Here is a 15,661-nt window from a genome sequence, read left to right on the forward strand (position 1 = left end):
GTCTTCCTCCAATCCTGATGCCACATTCTTCTTCATATAGTCCAGCTTCTCAGATTATTTGCTCATCATACAGATTGATTAAGTATGGGGAAAGGATACAACCCTACTGCACACCTTTCCTGATTTTAAACCACACAGTATCCCCTTGTTCTGTTTGAACAACTGCCTCTTAGTCTACATACAGGTCCCTCATGAGCACAATTACCAAAAACCAAACTTGTTGCGGTCAAGTGGATTCTGAGCACAATTAAGTGTTCTGGAGTTCTCATTCTTCATGATATCATCTACAATTTGGTACAATTCACATAGCTGAATGCTTTTGCGTAGTCAATAAAACACAGGTATTCTCAGTTTTTGGCCAAGATCTGTCTGAGATCAGCACTGGTGATATTCCTAGTTCCATGCCCTCTTATGAATCCAGCTTGAATTTCTGGCAGTTCCCTGTGGATATACTACTGCAACCATTTTTGAATTATCTTCAGCAAAATTTTACTTGCGTGTGATATTAATAATCTTGTTGGATAATTTCCACGTTCTGTTGAATTACCTTTCTTTGGAATGGGCACAAATACGGATCTATTCTAGTCAGTTGGCCAGGTAGCTGTCTTCCAAATTTCTTGGCATGGATGAGTGAGCGCTTCCAGTGTAGCCTTCATTTGTTGAAACATGAAAAATATATACAGACATATAAATACTCTTTAGGGAGCAAACAAGGACTTTTTAAACAAGAAGAAATATTTGAGATTATTTAATTGTTTACGTGAGGATACAAAGGCTGTATTTAATTAGATTTATTTTATGTCAAAATAAGAGTCTGAGAATGGCAAGATGGGTAAAAATGAAGTTGATGTTCATGTTTGCTCAATAAAGAGATTTTCTGAGCCAAGTGTCTAATAATGATACATCTGGGTCAGGGAAAGTTCCAGCAGATCTTTACAATGTTGTATAAGGAATTTGAACATTGTTTACATTACACTTAAGCTCACTTCTGAATGGAAAATGTTATATTAAATTATGATATAGGTCAGAGGAGAATTTTGATTGTTATTTATTAGTTGCTTTCTATAGAATGTTTAATGTATACAACAAAGTTGAAACCACATATTAGCAAGGTGATAATCAACTCTTTCACAAACTATTTACATAATGCTTGTCTAAATTTTTGCAAATATAAAAGTATGACCTGTGGTATAAAAATTAGACTTCTATTTTTACGTTAAAATTTTCATTTTTGATTAATGTTCAATTTACAGAAGAGTCCCAAAGATAATACTGAGAGTTCTCATATAGGCTTCAGACACCTTCCCATAATGTTAACATTTTACATAACTATGACATAATGATCAAAACTCAGAAATTAACATTGACACAACACAATTTTCTGAACTACAGACTTTACTGGGATTTCCCCAGTGTTTCCATTAATATCCTTTTTCTGTTTCAGGATGATATTAAGGATACCATGTTAAATTTAGTCATTGTGTCTCCCTTTTCTCCTCCTGCCTATGACAGTTTGTCAGTTTTTTCTTGTTTTCATGACCTTGAGAGTATTGAAGAGTATGGGTCAGATGATTTGTAGAATGTCCCTCAATTTGTTTTCTCATTATGAGACTGGAGTTATGTATTGTCAGGAAGAATACCACAGAAATGAAGTGTCTTCCTCTTCATAGCAAATCAGTGAATATGCGATATCTACATGACATTAGATGATGTTAACCTTGATCACTTGCTGTCTGCCAGGTGTCCCCACTGTAAAATTACTAGTGTTATCTTTCTATACTTTATTCTTTGGAAAAGAATCACTAAGTCCAACTCACACTCCATGAGAGGGATGTTAAGCACTGTTATGGACTGATTTACCAAAAACCAACCCAAAATCCATAGCTGTCAAGTTGATATTGACTCATAGCAACGCTATAGGACAGAGTAAGTCCTCCATAGGATGTCCAAGGCTGTAAATCTTTATGGAAGCAGACTGCCACATCTTTCTCCGTGGAGTGGATGGTGGGTTCGAACTGCTAACTTTTCAGTTAACAGCTGCATGCTTAACCACTGCACTACCAGGGCTCCTTCATGGACTGACTTATATACCCCAAAATAAGTGTTGGAATCCTATCTGTATTCCTGTGGATGTAATCCTGTTTGGAAATAAAGTTTTCTTTGTTATGTTAATGAGGTCATTACAATGTAGAGCATGTCAAGATCTAATCACTTTTAAGTTATAAAAAGAACAGATTAGACACAGACTCAAAAGCACTTACTGGGGGAGAGAGTTGCTATTCGAGGATCACCAAGAACCAAGGAATGCCCAGGGCTACCAACAAGGAATGGATCAACACAGCTAAGACCCTGATTTGGACTTTAGCCTCCAGAACTGTGAGAAAATAAATTTCTGTTCTTTAAAGCCCTCATGGCCCAGCCTACCAGGTGCCCTAGTTCCACTGACTGTGCTTGTGCTTTAGAGGTCATTCTTGAGTTGAAGTTCAGCAAGCTACCTTCTTTCCCATGAAAATTTAAGGTTTCCTCAATTGTGCCACCTCCACCCCCAACCTGAATCTGGTATCAAACTTGAATCCTAGTGCAAACCACTAGGTTCTCTAACAAGAAATCTTATTAATGGAGGTTTCCTGCTTGTATGGTCAAGGGTTTTCATATGGATTCTCCTTCATGGGTGTGGGAATTCTGGTTGCTTATTATTCAGTCTGTCCAATATCCTTTATTCTATCTGCTTGACTGAATATCCCTGACTCCTTGAACCTGGTCTATTCCCTGTTCCTGCATATCATCCTTTGTTGGAAATAACTAGGAAAAATTAATTACAGGAGCAATTTAAACTATAAACATTCAACAGTTGACTGAACATAAATTAAGAGTTTGTGAAATTTCTTTAGTTTCAAAAATATGATAATAGGAAAAAAAAAAAAAGCCCAGAAAACTAAGACTACATTTATAGAAGTGAGAAAAAAAATTCAAAAGAGGGGTAACAAAAGAAATGGAGAAATTCATCTAATATTGATTTTCATATCAACAGAGAATACATAATAATATAGATCATCTCCAAAGCTACTTGACTCTTAACAAAACTCTCTCTACTGTCCTTGACACATTTCAAAATATTGTCCCTAGACCAGCAATCCAAATTCTCTATAGAACAGTAATCTTTGCATTCTGCTAGTAGAGATAGCTGTATAGAGGACATCTTTATCTTCCTTCTACTTTAGCAGAATTTCTAATACTCTGTGTATGTTCTTATCATGACTTATTAGTTAAAGCAAGAATTAAATTAGATGGAATGGCTGATGTATTTTGTATGGTCTGACTTACTGCTGTAGGTTCTTACTTTTGTTGTTTCTTTAACTGCCTATGAACCATTCTCAGATGTCTATTTTCCAGTAAGGTAGAAGGAATTAGTGCCTGGAAGAAATGATGTAGAAATTTCATTTGGGTTTTTTGCATCAAATAATTACCGATGTGGAACTTAGACCTTGACAGAATGAACAATAAAAAAGCCACTTGCTTAACTCACTCAAATAGGTACAATCATTATGGAACAGATGTTCCCTGTCTGTGTGAAGCAAACCACTTACCAGTTTAAGTGCATCTATGAAAACAACATGCCCAGTAAATGGTCTCTGACAAAACCCAAAAGTCTTTACAACTTCCTCCCCTCTTGTTTTATCAGCAGCCGTTGGTTCTTGAGCTCATAACTAGAATTCAACATGGGGAATGCCAATCACCCTGTTGGTGCAGTGGTTAAGAGCTCAGCTTTTACCCAAAAGGTGGGCAGTTTGAATCCACTAGCTGCTCCTTGGAAACCCTATGGGGCAGTTCTATTTTGTCCTATAGGGTCACTATGAGTCAGAATTGGCAACAGGTTTTTTTTTTTTTTCTTTTTTTAGTGGGTCTTTGTCACCTTTTTTTACATCTAAAAAGGAATTTAAAAACTACTTAAAATATGACTATGGAATTATTGGAACTCTTTAAATAATGCTATATATGTATATATTTTTATATGCATATATATAATACCTTCACATTCCATTTCATGAATGAAATCATTAAATGTTATCATTCTTATCATTCTAATAATCATATCACATAAATATTAAATTTGAACATGATGTACGGCTGCTATTCCTCTGTTATGTTAGTAGGTGATCTAGATTCATAAATTAATTTTAATGTTTTTCAAGAAAAGTAGTGCTTAGAGACAAGTTTTCTTAAAGTACATGTGAGTATATAGTGTATGCTTAAACCTAAGACCAATAAGAATTGGCTTCACAATTGTTCTGTCTAATTTACCACACTCTTTGCTCAACACTGGTGGCATAGTGGTTAAGAACCATGGTTCCTAACCAAAAGACCAGCAGTTCGAATCCACTAGGTGCTCTCTGGAAACCCTATGGGGCAAGTCTACTCTGTCCTGTAGGGTCGCAATGAGCTGGAAATGGCTCCATGGCAACCAGCTTTTTGCTTTTTTGTTCAAGGCAGCTAAAAATCCTGAGTTAGGAACTTATGTTTATCTTCCGATGTGCATGTGCATAAAATATTTTTGAACTCTAAACTCCCTCCAAAACTGTTTCATTTCATAATGAAACTAATACAAGGTTCACATCCTTGTAGCCACAATATTACTCTCACCTTTGTTTTCACAAAGAATGGAGCCTTCTTTCCCCAGCTTTTACAGTTGGAGTAAAATCCTTCATGCTCTACTTGAAACTCACAATCAGCCACTTTCTGAACTTCGCAATTATGTTAATTTTTTTCCCACATTTTATCTATCTTTTCTAATTTGTTAATATACTCAATACCATTCAAATATTGTGGGATAGCAGACATGACAGTATAGATTTTAATGCCAGCTCCATTGAGAAAATTAGTCCCTCTCATTAGACAACACCTCATTAAGAAGTTAGGTCTATGTTGTATAAGGTAGAGAAAGGTCACTGAGAAATAGGAATAGATACTAGCAACTAAACCAGGCATTGCTTCCTTTCTTTCTTGTTTATTAAAAATAATCAGCCCTGTCAATCAAGCAAATGTTGGGGTTCTTTTGTTTTGTTTTTTTTAAGTTTAGTGAACACACTCAGAAGTACCTTCGGGGGCTCACCTGGCAAGACAATTCATCAGAAAGAGGGAGATTAAAGGTAAATATTTGATCTAGGGTCTTTGCTTGTTTTGTTTACTTAAGTATCAAAAGTACTTAGCTCACAGAAAGTGCTCACTGGATATGTGATTAATAAGAAAGAGGAAGGGTAAAGAAGAAATGACTTCAAATAATGGCTTTGTAAACTTTTCTCAATGTTCTTTCCAAGGACAATATGCCAGCTCTGCTATATTTTATTTATACCTCTTACCTGTAATTCTATTTCTTATTGAGTTCTCTTCAAAGAAAAAGCCAACACTTATTGTGGAGAGACTGGGACACTTATATACTGTTGGTGGGAATGTAAAATTGTACAAACACTTTGGAAATAGATTTGGTGCTTCCTTGAAAAGCTAGAAATAGAAGTACCATATGATACAGCTATCCTGCTACTTGGAATATATCCCAGAGAAATAAGAACCATCACACGAATAGATATATGCACACCCAAGTTCATCGCAGCACTGTTCACAATAGCAAAAAGATGGAAGCAACCTAGGTGCCCATCAAGAGACGAATGGATAAACAAATTATGGTATATCCACACAATGGAATACTACGCAGTTATAAAGAACAACGATGAAGCCATGAAACATATCATGGAGGAAGCTGGAGGCCATTATGCTGAGTGAATTTAGTCAGTCACAGAAGGACAAATATTGTATAACACTACTATTATAAGAACTCAAGAAAAGGTTTAAACACAGAAGAAAACATTCTTTGATGGTTAGGAGGGTGGCGAGGGAGGGAGAGGGTTATTTACTAACTAGATAGATACAAATTATCTTAGGTGAAGAGGACAGCACACACTACAGGGGAAGTCAGCACAACTGGACTAAATCAAAGCTAAGAACTTTCCTGAATACAATCAAACACTTTGAGGGACAGAGTAGCAGGGGTAAGGGTCTGGGGACCATGCTTTCAGGGGACATCTTGGTCAATTGGCATAATAAAGCTTATTAAGAAAATATTCTGCACCCTACTTTGGTGAGTGTTATCTGGGGTCTTAAAAGCTTGCAAGTGGCCATCTAAGATGCATCAGTTGGTCCCAACTACCTGGAGTAAAGGAGAATGAAGAACACCAAAGACACAAGGAAAGTATTAGCCCAAGAGACAGAAAGGGCCACGTAAACCAGAGACTTCATTAGCAGGAGACCAGAAGAACTAGATGGTGCCCCGCTACCACCAATGACCACAGTGACAGGGAACACAACTGAGAGTCCCGGATGGAGCAGGAGAAAGGTGGGGTGCAGAACTCAAATTCTAGTAAAAAGGGCAGACTTAATAGTCTGACTGAGACTGGAGGAACGCTGGAAAGCATGGCCCCTGGATTCTCTATCAGCCCAGAGGCCAACAATTCCTGAGGCCAACTTTTCAGACAGGGATTGGACTGAACTGTGGGACATAAAGTGATACTCGTGAGAAGTGTGCTTCTTAGCTCAAGTAGATATAAGAGACTAAATGGGCAGCTTCTGTACGGAGGTGAGATGGGAAGGAAGAGAGGGTTAGGAGCTGGTTGAGCGGACATGGGGAATCGGGTGGAAAGGAGGAGTCTGCTGTCACAGTATGGGGAGAGCAATTAGAGTCACATAAAAATGTATGTACAAATTTTTGTATGGGAAAAAATTTAAAAAAAAAGAAAGAAAAAGCCAACATTTAATATCAGAAACAAACAAACCAACAAAAAAGATCTGACATTACCACTTCAGAAGCCAGGATTAAGTGTATTTGCAAGGCAGAGTCTCCTTGAACAAATCAATAATCTGATTTTATATACAGTTTGAGGAAGCATAGTGTTCAAGAATTGATGTAGTTTCAGAAGGAAGTAAAATTCATTGGACATTATTTGTGGATGTATAGTCAGTGAAGTGAATCTGTTGTTGATTGGTTGATTAATGCAAAAATTTGCATGATTATTGAATGGTTGTCTCCCGTTGATTGACAGAACTGGTTTAGGTAGCTACTTGTTCACAGACTAGGACAACCGCCAAAGAGCAATCACTCTGTCCCTTTCTTGAACTGCAGTGTAGAAACTTTCCATTTTTATCCTTCAATGTATCAGAAAGTGAGCTGGAACATGGTTTCAAGGTGGAAACAAAATAAATATGGCATCAGCCTCATAAAGTCTATCATCCAGTCAGAGATACAGACAATAAACAGGTAAACAAATATATTTACAATTTAATTGTGTTAATTTGAAGGATGAGAACAGGTCCACCTTGCAGAGAATGGGAAGAGAAAATTCCAGGGATAATAGTATATGTTAAAACTCTAAGGTGATCAAGTGTTTGGAATGTTTAAGGAATGAAAAGAAGGTTAGGAATTTAATTTTAAGGGGATCAGGAAACCACTACAAGGTGATTTATCAGGATTTGGTGATTTGAGAAGTGAGGGCGGATTTAAAAAGAAGGGCTACAAGTTTCCTGGTATAGCACCTGGATAGCTAGATGTTAATGTTTTTTACGGCAATGGGAACGTGAAGAAAGAGGAGGTTTATAGGGTCTTGAAGGGGCTGTTTTGGAAATCCTAAGGTTAGTATTATTTTTTTTGAATGTAAGATAGTCAACTGTAGTTATGAAGGAAGCAGTTGGACACAGGGGTCTGGATCTCAGAAGAAAGGTCTATACTAGAGAAAATCTGGGAGCATCACAGATATAACTGTTATTACTGTGACAGTATTAATTTGCTTCCCCAAATGAATATGGTCTGACCTTCTTTCATGTAGTTATAACTAGTGTGGTAAAATTACAGTTGCCATTAATCAATTCTGATCAAAGACCTCAAAACATATTATTTTAATATCCTGAAGTTATTTCAAAGATAGGTTTACAAACTAATTTTTAAAATCAGAACATGAGGGGTCAGTGAAGTCCAGGGTCAAATAAATGAATTTGGAAAATTAAATCAAGTCATGCACTGTCTATATTTAGATTTAAAAACCAAAGACATTTAAAATTTGAGCGAAATATGGAGTTCTATATGCCAAGAGAGTGGTTAGATACTCCTCTCAGTTATTCCCACAATTTTCTTAAAATCTGTCAAAATTATCATTAACAAAATAACTTTTTTTAATGGGGGCTTTTTACTTCACAACATTTTCTGTTTAAAAATATACTAAAGTCAAATAAAGACACAGAAAAATAATATACCACATTCTCTTTGATCAATTGTCTAAAACTGAATGCATTCATGTAACCAGCAGCAGATCAAGAAGAATAACATTACTAGTACCCAAAAGTTTTCCTGTTTCCTCTTCTAGTCACCACCCGGCACCCAAAATAACCATCAACCTGGCTTCTAGAGCATGGATTAGTTCTGCCTCCAAACATTTATGCTTGCTATGTGTAAAAACAGACTTATTCAATGTAAACACAAGCACTCTCAATTGGACTATAAGGAAATTTGTAACAGGACTAGTGAGTAGAATAAATATTACTTTCCAAGTCAATTGGGTTATAACATTCGTCTATGGAAAGAGCACTAGTATAAAGCCAAGAAAAAAATCCAGAATGTTAGCAATTGCTTAAAAATAAAGATAGAAACCTTGTGATAACACTGTCCTATAAAATACAGTGAGGGATATTTACTATAAAACTATAGATGTTGACTTTTGGGGGGAACTATTATAGTAGTATTTATTTATACATATAAAAAAGTTTTAAATGAAAAACAGTGCAGCAAGCAAGGCTTTTTTGTACACTTTTTTTTTTTAATATTGGCAAATAAATTATGTAGTTCTCTTTGGGGCATTTCAAGTTCAAACCAAGCTGGCATTCCATTTTTGTTTATAAAGATATCCTCAGGATGCCCACTTGGTTTGGCTTGGTTTTATGTAACTTAAAAAAAAAAAATTGATGCTGGTGAAAGTATGTATATTGTCAGAGTTTCTGGAATAGTTTGTCACACTCTCTGCTCCTATAAACTGTGTGATCTTGGACATGGTAGTTCATCTCTCTGAACCACTACTTCTTCCTCTATAAAAGAGGTAATAGCACCTGACTTGAAGGGTCTTTAAATTACTGAATGAGATAGTGCATATTTATTGTTTTTGTATTATGTGATATATATTTTTCCCTTAGAGCCAGATCTAGTCAGAACTAAATTGGGCGTCACTAGGCCTGGGTTTGCAGTGTGTTTACCAGTTGCCTAACTGAGTCATGGTGACACCATGAGTGTCAGAGTAGAACTGTTACACACGTAGGGTTTTTAATGGCTGATTTTTCAGAAGTAAATACCAGCCCTTTCTTTCTTCAGAAGTAGATACCAGCCTCTAGGTGGACTCAATTCACCAACTTTTGGGTTACCAGCCAAGCAGGTTAATCATTTACACTAGCCACAGACTTTTTACCAGTGATATTGCCTAGTTCATAAGTTAGTCACCAGCAATATTACTTCTATTGCTTTCTCTATTCTTGTACATAATTGAAAAAAATATATTGTCTTAGTTATCTAGTGCTGCTATAACAGAAATACCACAAGTGGATGACTTTAACAAACAGATTATTTTCTCACCATCGAGTAGGCTAGAAGTCCGAATTCAGGGTGCAGCTCCAGGGGAAGACTTACTCTCTCTGTTAGCTCTGGAGGAAGGTACTTGTCATCAATCTTCCCTTGGTCTATGAGCTTCTCCCCACAGGAACCCTGAGTCCAAAAGACTCACTCTGCTCCCTGCATTACTTCCTTGGTGGTATTAGGTCCCCAGGTCTCTCTGCTTGCTTCTTTCTTTTATATCTCAAAAGAGATTGCCTTAAGACACAATCTAATCTTGTAGATTGAGTCCTGCCTCATTAACGTAACTGCCACTAATCCCACCTCATTAACATCATAGAGGTAGGATTTACAATATATAAGAAACTCATGTCAAGTAACAAAATGGTGGACAATCACACAATACTGGGAATCATGAACTAGCCAAGTTAACACACATTTTTGGGGGGACACAATTTGGGATTCAATACATTATTATAGATATTCTCACTTGAACTTGTCAGAAACCTGCAAAATTTCAGATATAACTTAAAGAAACACAGACTTTTTAAGGAGGAATGGAAGGCAAAGATTCTAAAGTACTCTTAGTGCAAACGATAATCATGTGGAAGGAGTCTTAGGAAGTAGCCTATGGCCTTTATCAAATTTCCTTTGCTTCGCTGAACATGGGTCAGATTTCATCATAGCAGGCATCAGATTCACATTTTCCCAATTCTTCTTCATGGTTCCTGGATTCCCTTCCCGATACCATTTGCCAGGCTCTGAAGGTTATATGATTTCACCAAGACTTCCTTTCTTGAATGATCTCGTTTTCCATTGATTATTATAATGATAGTTGTTTCCAAATCAGAAAGTCTTGAGTCTAATTTTAGTCCCTCCTCATTATCATTATGTGACCTAGCATAAATCATTTAAAATCTTTCAGCTTTACAATTGTCAACTGAGAGTGAAAATAAAATCTCATAGGCTGTGGTGGGGCCCTGGTGGTGCAGTGGTTAAGCGTTTGTCTGCTAACCAAAAGGTCGGCGGTTCAAATCCACCAGCCACTCCTTGAAAACCCTATGGGGCAGTTCTACTCTGTCCTATGTGGCCACTATGAGTTGGAATCAACTGAACGGCAAGGGGCTGGTTGCTTTTTTATAGGACAAGTTGGCTGGTCTTCTATAGGCTTGTGGTAAGGATTAAAATAAGTTAATATAAAAAGTGCCGCCATGTGGAAAGTGCAATAATTTAAACAGGAAGAATATGGTTGGGATTAGTCTAGTCCCTGTTTATTCTAGTCCCTTCAACTGTTCTCAGATAAAGATAAATATCAATTTTAAATTCCCTTCCTGTCTGGTTGCAAAGCTATTAGATTGTGATCCCAGAGAGGCAACCTGGTCCCCAGTGAGTGAAGGAACACATCTTGAGATGGCAGGTGGTGGTGGTATGCAAACATGTGCTGGAGAAATTGAATCCTAATAGTGTGTGATCCTCTAATTCCAGCCATCCCTAAGGCAAACCCTCTTCTGTCCTTCCTGTCCTCTGATTATGCAGATTTTATTGCTCCAGGGAGCCATTCTTTCTAATCTGGAGATGACAGAAATTAGATACCACAGGGTTTCATATCAGGTTCATACAACCTAATATCAAGATGCTAGAACCTTCTGAATATCTAAATTCTCAGTCGTGAAGGAAACCTGTATGAAATGATTGAAAAGAAATGAGAAAACAGAAGAAAAAGTTCCAGAGAATTAAAAAAAAAAAAAAGTTTAAGGTGATTTTTCTGGCCGAAAAACATGGCCTGTGACAGAGGTTCCTTGGAGTAAATCAATAATACTATTAAGAATAAGATAATTTATTCATTAAAAAAAATACTACAAACTAAAATGCAATGCTTTATATAGCCAAATGGATATGACACAAAGCAAACATAAAATTTAGAGAATTATTTTCCTTTGTGGCCAAGGAAAGAAAGGATTAATGTTTTATAGGAAATATAATGTTTCCGTTAACTTTGTGCAGGCAGCATAGTTTGGTGGTTAAAAGCAATGCCCCAAACAAAACTGCCTATGTTCAACTCATAGGTCTGCCACTGACTAGTTATATGAGGCTGAGTATATAGTGCAACCCTATTAATCTTCATATATGATGTGGGATGTCATCATGCTGTCATGATAGGGTTGTTAGAATATTAAATTACTTAAAATTACAAAGGTCCTGCAATTATTTGTTGAAACAAAATGAGTGCTTGTTTTGAGCAAAATCTTTCTTTGTTTCTGTATAACGTACTTGACTCTTTTTCTGTTAGGTGTATTACCCAGATGAGAGATTGGTTGGTGAAAAGTGCAATAATTTAAACTATATGGCTTACTTTGATGGCTTCAATTTTAACTTATGCTGATATATATTTTTATGTATTTGCGGCCCTATTTTTGCTTTTTTAAAATATTTTTATGTATATAATACATCATTTTATAATTCATTTTCTGAAATAGGATACCTTTAAAAGTGAAAAGAACTATTAACAAAATTTCACTGGTATAACTGGTATACCTAAGAATCTTTACATACAACTGCATTTGGCTGTGTTATTACACTAGTTTATTGAGGTATTCTCCTTTTTTGGTGGGGAAGAATATATGTAAATGAATCTATAGACATATATGTTATAGTAGATGGTATCAGGGCCTTGTCCATATCCCGGTGGCATTTACCTCACTTTGCAAAAGGCTACATGTAGTAAATACCTGCAACTCTGTCGGCAAGTTCTGTTTTGTTTTCTTTCTCCAAGAACACACAAACCAGAGTGTAAGAGTCATTGTTTCTGGAAGCAATCCACAACCAATGATGAATGCAGTGTTGGAGAATATGGAGGTACGACAAGCTGACAGATGAATGGTGGAGGTAAAATTTACATACAGTAAAATACAATCTTTAGTGTATAGTTTTATGTATTTTGAAAAAATGCATGCAATCATGTAATCATACAAGTAATTCATTATTTTTCATATAAATGTTCAACTGTTCCAACTCATTCATTGAAAACACTATCTTTTCTTCGTTAAATTGCCTTTTCACCTTTGTTGTAAACCAAATAGCCATGTACGAGTGCATCTATTTCTGAACCTTATTTTCCCTTGATTTACATGGATAAACTTTCATTAATGCCAGACTTGCATTTCAGGATAAGTCTTTATTGGAAGTAATGTTATATATATATAGTTGGGAATTTGTTTATTTTTCCTTTCATTTCTATCAGTTATTGCCTCATGTATTATGAAGCTCTGTTAGGTGCAGACACATTTAGAATGGAAACATCCTCTTCATAAATTTTATCATTAGGTAGTGTCCCACTTTATTTCTGAACATTTCCCTTGTTCTAAAGTCTACTCTTTCTGAAATTAAAAGAGCTACTTCAGCTTTCTTTTGGTTGGTGTTTCCATGGCGTATTTTCCCCCATCCTTTTAACTTATCTATGGCTTTATTTTCAAAATTTATTTCTTTTAAACAGTATGTAGTTGATCTCTCTTTTTTAAATCCACCTGAACTTCCATTTTTTAATTGGTATGTTTAGATTACTTTATTTAATATAACTTATGATTTATTGGATTGAAAAAATCATGCCGCTTGTTCTGATTCTTTTTCCTATTTCTTTGTTAAAATTTTCTTTTTTTGCTGGTTTTTATATTGAATAAGTATTATGATTCCATTTCATCTCCACTAGTGGCTTATTATTTATGACTCTTTATTTTAAAGTTTTAAAGTGTTATATAGAGTTTACAATATACATTTTAATTAATCATAGTCAACACTCAAGTAATGTTATACTACTTCATGAACAGTGTAAGAACCTTACTACAGTATGCTCCTAACTTTTTGTTTATTTGTGCTATTTTGTCATATTATTTTACTTCTATTTATGCTACAGGACTACAAAATGTTGCTAGTATTTTGTTATAAGCAGTCAATTATATCTTGAGTATTTTTAAATTATAATAATAGTTTTTATGATGGACTTAATTTCTTTAGAGCAGTTGTAAGTTTGCAGAAAAAACGTGCAGAAAATAGCGAGTTCCCATATACTCCTCTGCCTCCTGCACGCTGTTTCTTCTATTACCACTATCTTACATTCATGTTGTACATTTGTTACAATTCATGAACCAATATTGATGCATCATGATTAACTAAAGTTCATAGGTTATAGTAGAGTTTACTCTTTGCTTTTTACGGTCCTATGGGTTTTGACAAATGCATAACATCATGTATCCACCATTACAGTATCATACAGAATAATTTCACTGCCCTAAAAATGCCCTGTGCTCCACTTTCCCGTGCTACCCAGAGAAGGGTCCATGTAGCATTGTCCCTGGTTCTCGCTGTAGCTTAAAGGAGAAACTTTCACAATGTCCAGAGCCTTTGATGGCCTGCGAATGAAGAAGGAGGATATTCTCAAATTTCTTGCAGCAGGAACCCACTTAGGTGGCAGCAACCTAAGGAAAAGGAAAAGTCATGGCATCTACATCATAAACCTGAAGAGAACTTAGGAATACCAGCCAGTGGGCTGCATTGAAGTTTGCTGCTGCCACTGGATTTACTCCTATTGCCGGACACTTCACTTCTGGAAACTTCACTAACCAGATCCAGGCTACCTCCCAGGAGCCACATGTTCTGGTGGTTACTGATCCCAGGGTTGACCACCAGCCTCTTAGAGAAGTGTCTTATGTTAAACTGCCTACCAATGCCATGTGTAATACAGATTCTCCTCTGAATTCTGTGGATATTGCCATACCATATAACAAGAAGTGAGCTCACTCAGTGGGTCTGATGTGATGGATGCTGACCCGGGAAGATTCCAAGAGCACCTGTGGGAGGTCATGCCTGCTCTCTACTTCTACAGTGATCCTGAAGAGATTGAAAAGGAAGAGCAGGCAACTGCTGAAAAGGCTGTGACCAAGGAGCAGTCACAGGGTGAATGAACTGTACCAGCTCCTGAATTTACTGCTGCTCTACCTGAGGATGCAGACTGCTCTGAAGGCAGGTACCCTCTGTTCCTTATTCAGCAGTTTCTTATTGAAGACTAGAGTGGTCAGCTTACAACTAAAGACTAGTTTGCAGCCCCCACTGCTCAGGCTACTGAGTGGATGGAAAAAACCACTGAGTGCTCTTATCTGTTCTTCCACAAGCTTCAGAAAACAGAAATAATGTTGACAGAAAATCAACATCAGTTTCTAAAAGAAAAAAAGTCCTGTTCTCCACGTATTCATCTGTCCCCCCTCCCCACTTGCTAAGCCCCTGGAAATGACTGACCTCTATCTATAGTCTTACCTTTTCCAGAAAGTCATGTATTTGGAATCATAGAATATGCAGCTTTTTCAGACTGACTTCTTTCATTAAGCAATGTGAATTTAAGTTTCCTCCATGTCTTTTCAAAGCTTTATAGCTCATTTATTTTTATTGTTGAATAATACTCCACTGTATGGATGTACTACAGTTTGTTTATCCATTCAGCTATTGAAGGACATCTTGGCTGCCTCCAGTTTTCTGTTTTATTATGAATAAATTTTCATTTGAACCATTTTCCAAGGTCTTCATATCTTTGCTTAGATTTCGATTTCTGTCTGGTACCATGTCCTTCTGCCTGAAGAACTTCTTTTAACGTTGCTTGTAGTGCAAGTCTACCGGTAATGATTTCTTTTAGTTTTTGATCTACCTGAAAAAAGTATTTCTCATTTACTTTGGAAGTATATATATATATATATATATATATATGTATATATATATAGCATTTTATCATCTTCTTGGGTGTGTGTATATATGTATGTATGTAATTTTATATATATATATATATATATATATATATATAATTTCCCTTCCCCCAGCCTTAATAAGTTTTCACTTGTGTCTTGTGAGGTACAATATTTGCTACCCTTCCCTCAGTGACCTAAAACCTTTGATCTTTAGGGAAAAGGGTCCAGGATGAGATTCGCTCGTGTTCTGCAGCAGTGGCCACGTCTCTCCTTCAGACCTGGACCTCAGAGGGAGGCT

General features: G+C 36.3%; 1 pseudogene; it reads left to right on the forward strand.

The window, feature by feature from the left end:
- Positions 1-14,019: 14,019 nt before the first annotated feature.
- Positions 14,020-14,904, forward strand: LOC101360437 (40S ribosomal protein SA pseudogene; annotated as a pseudogene).
- The last annotated feature ends 757 nt before the right edge of the window (positions 14,905-15,661 follow it).

Source organism: Trichechus manatus, unplaced genomic scaffold (assembly GCF_000243295.1).
Source record: "Trichechus manatus latirostris isolate Lorelei unplaced genomic scaffold, TriManLat1.0 scaffold00114, whole genome shotgun sequence".
Lineage (NCBI taxonomy): Eukaryota > Metazoa > Chordata > Mammalia > Sirenia > Trichechidae > Trichechus > Trichechus manatus.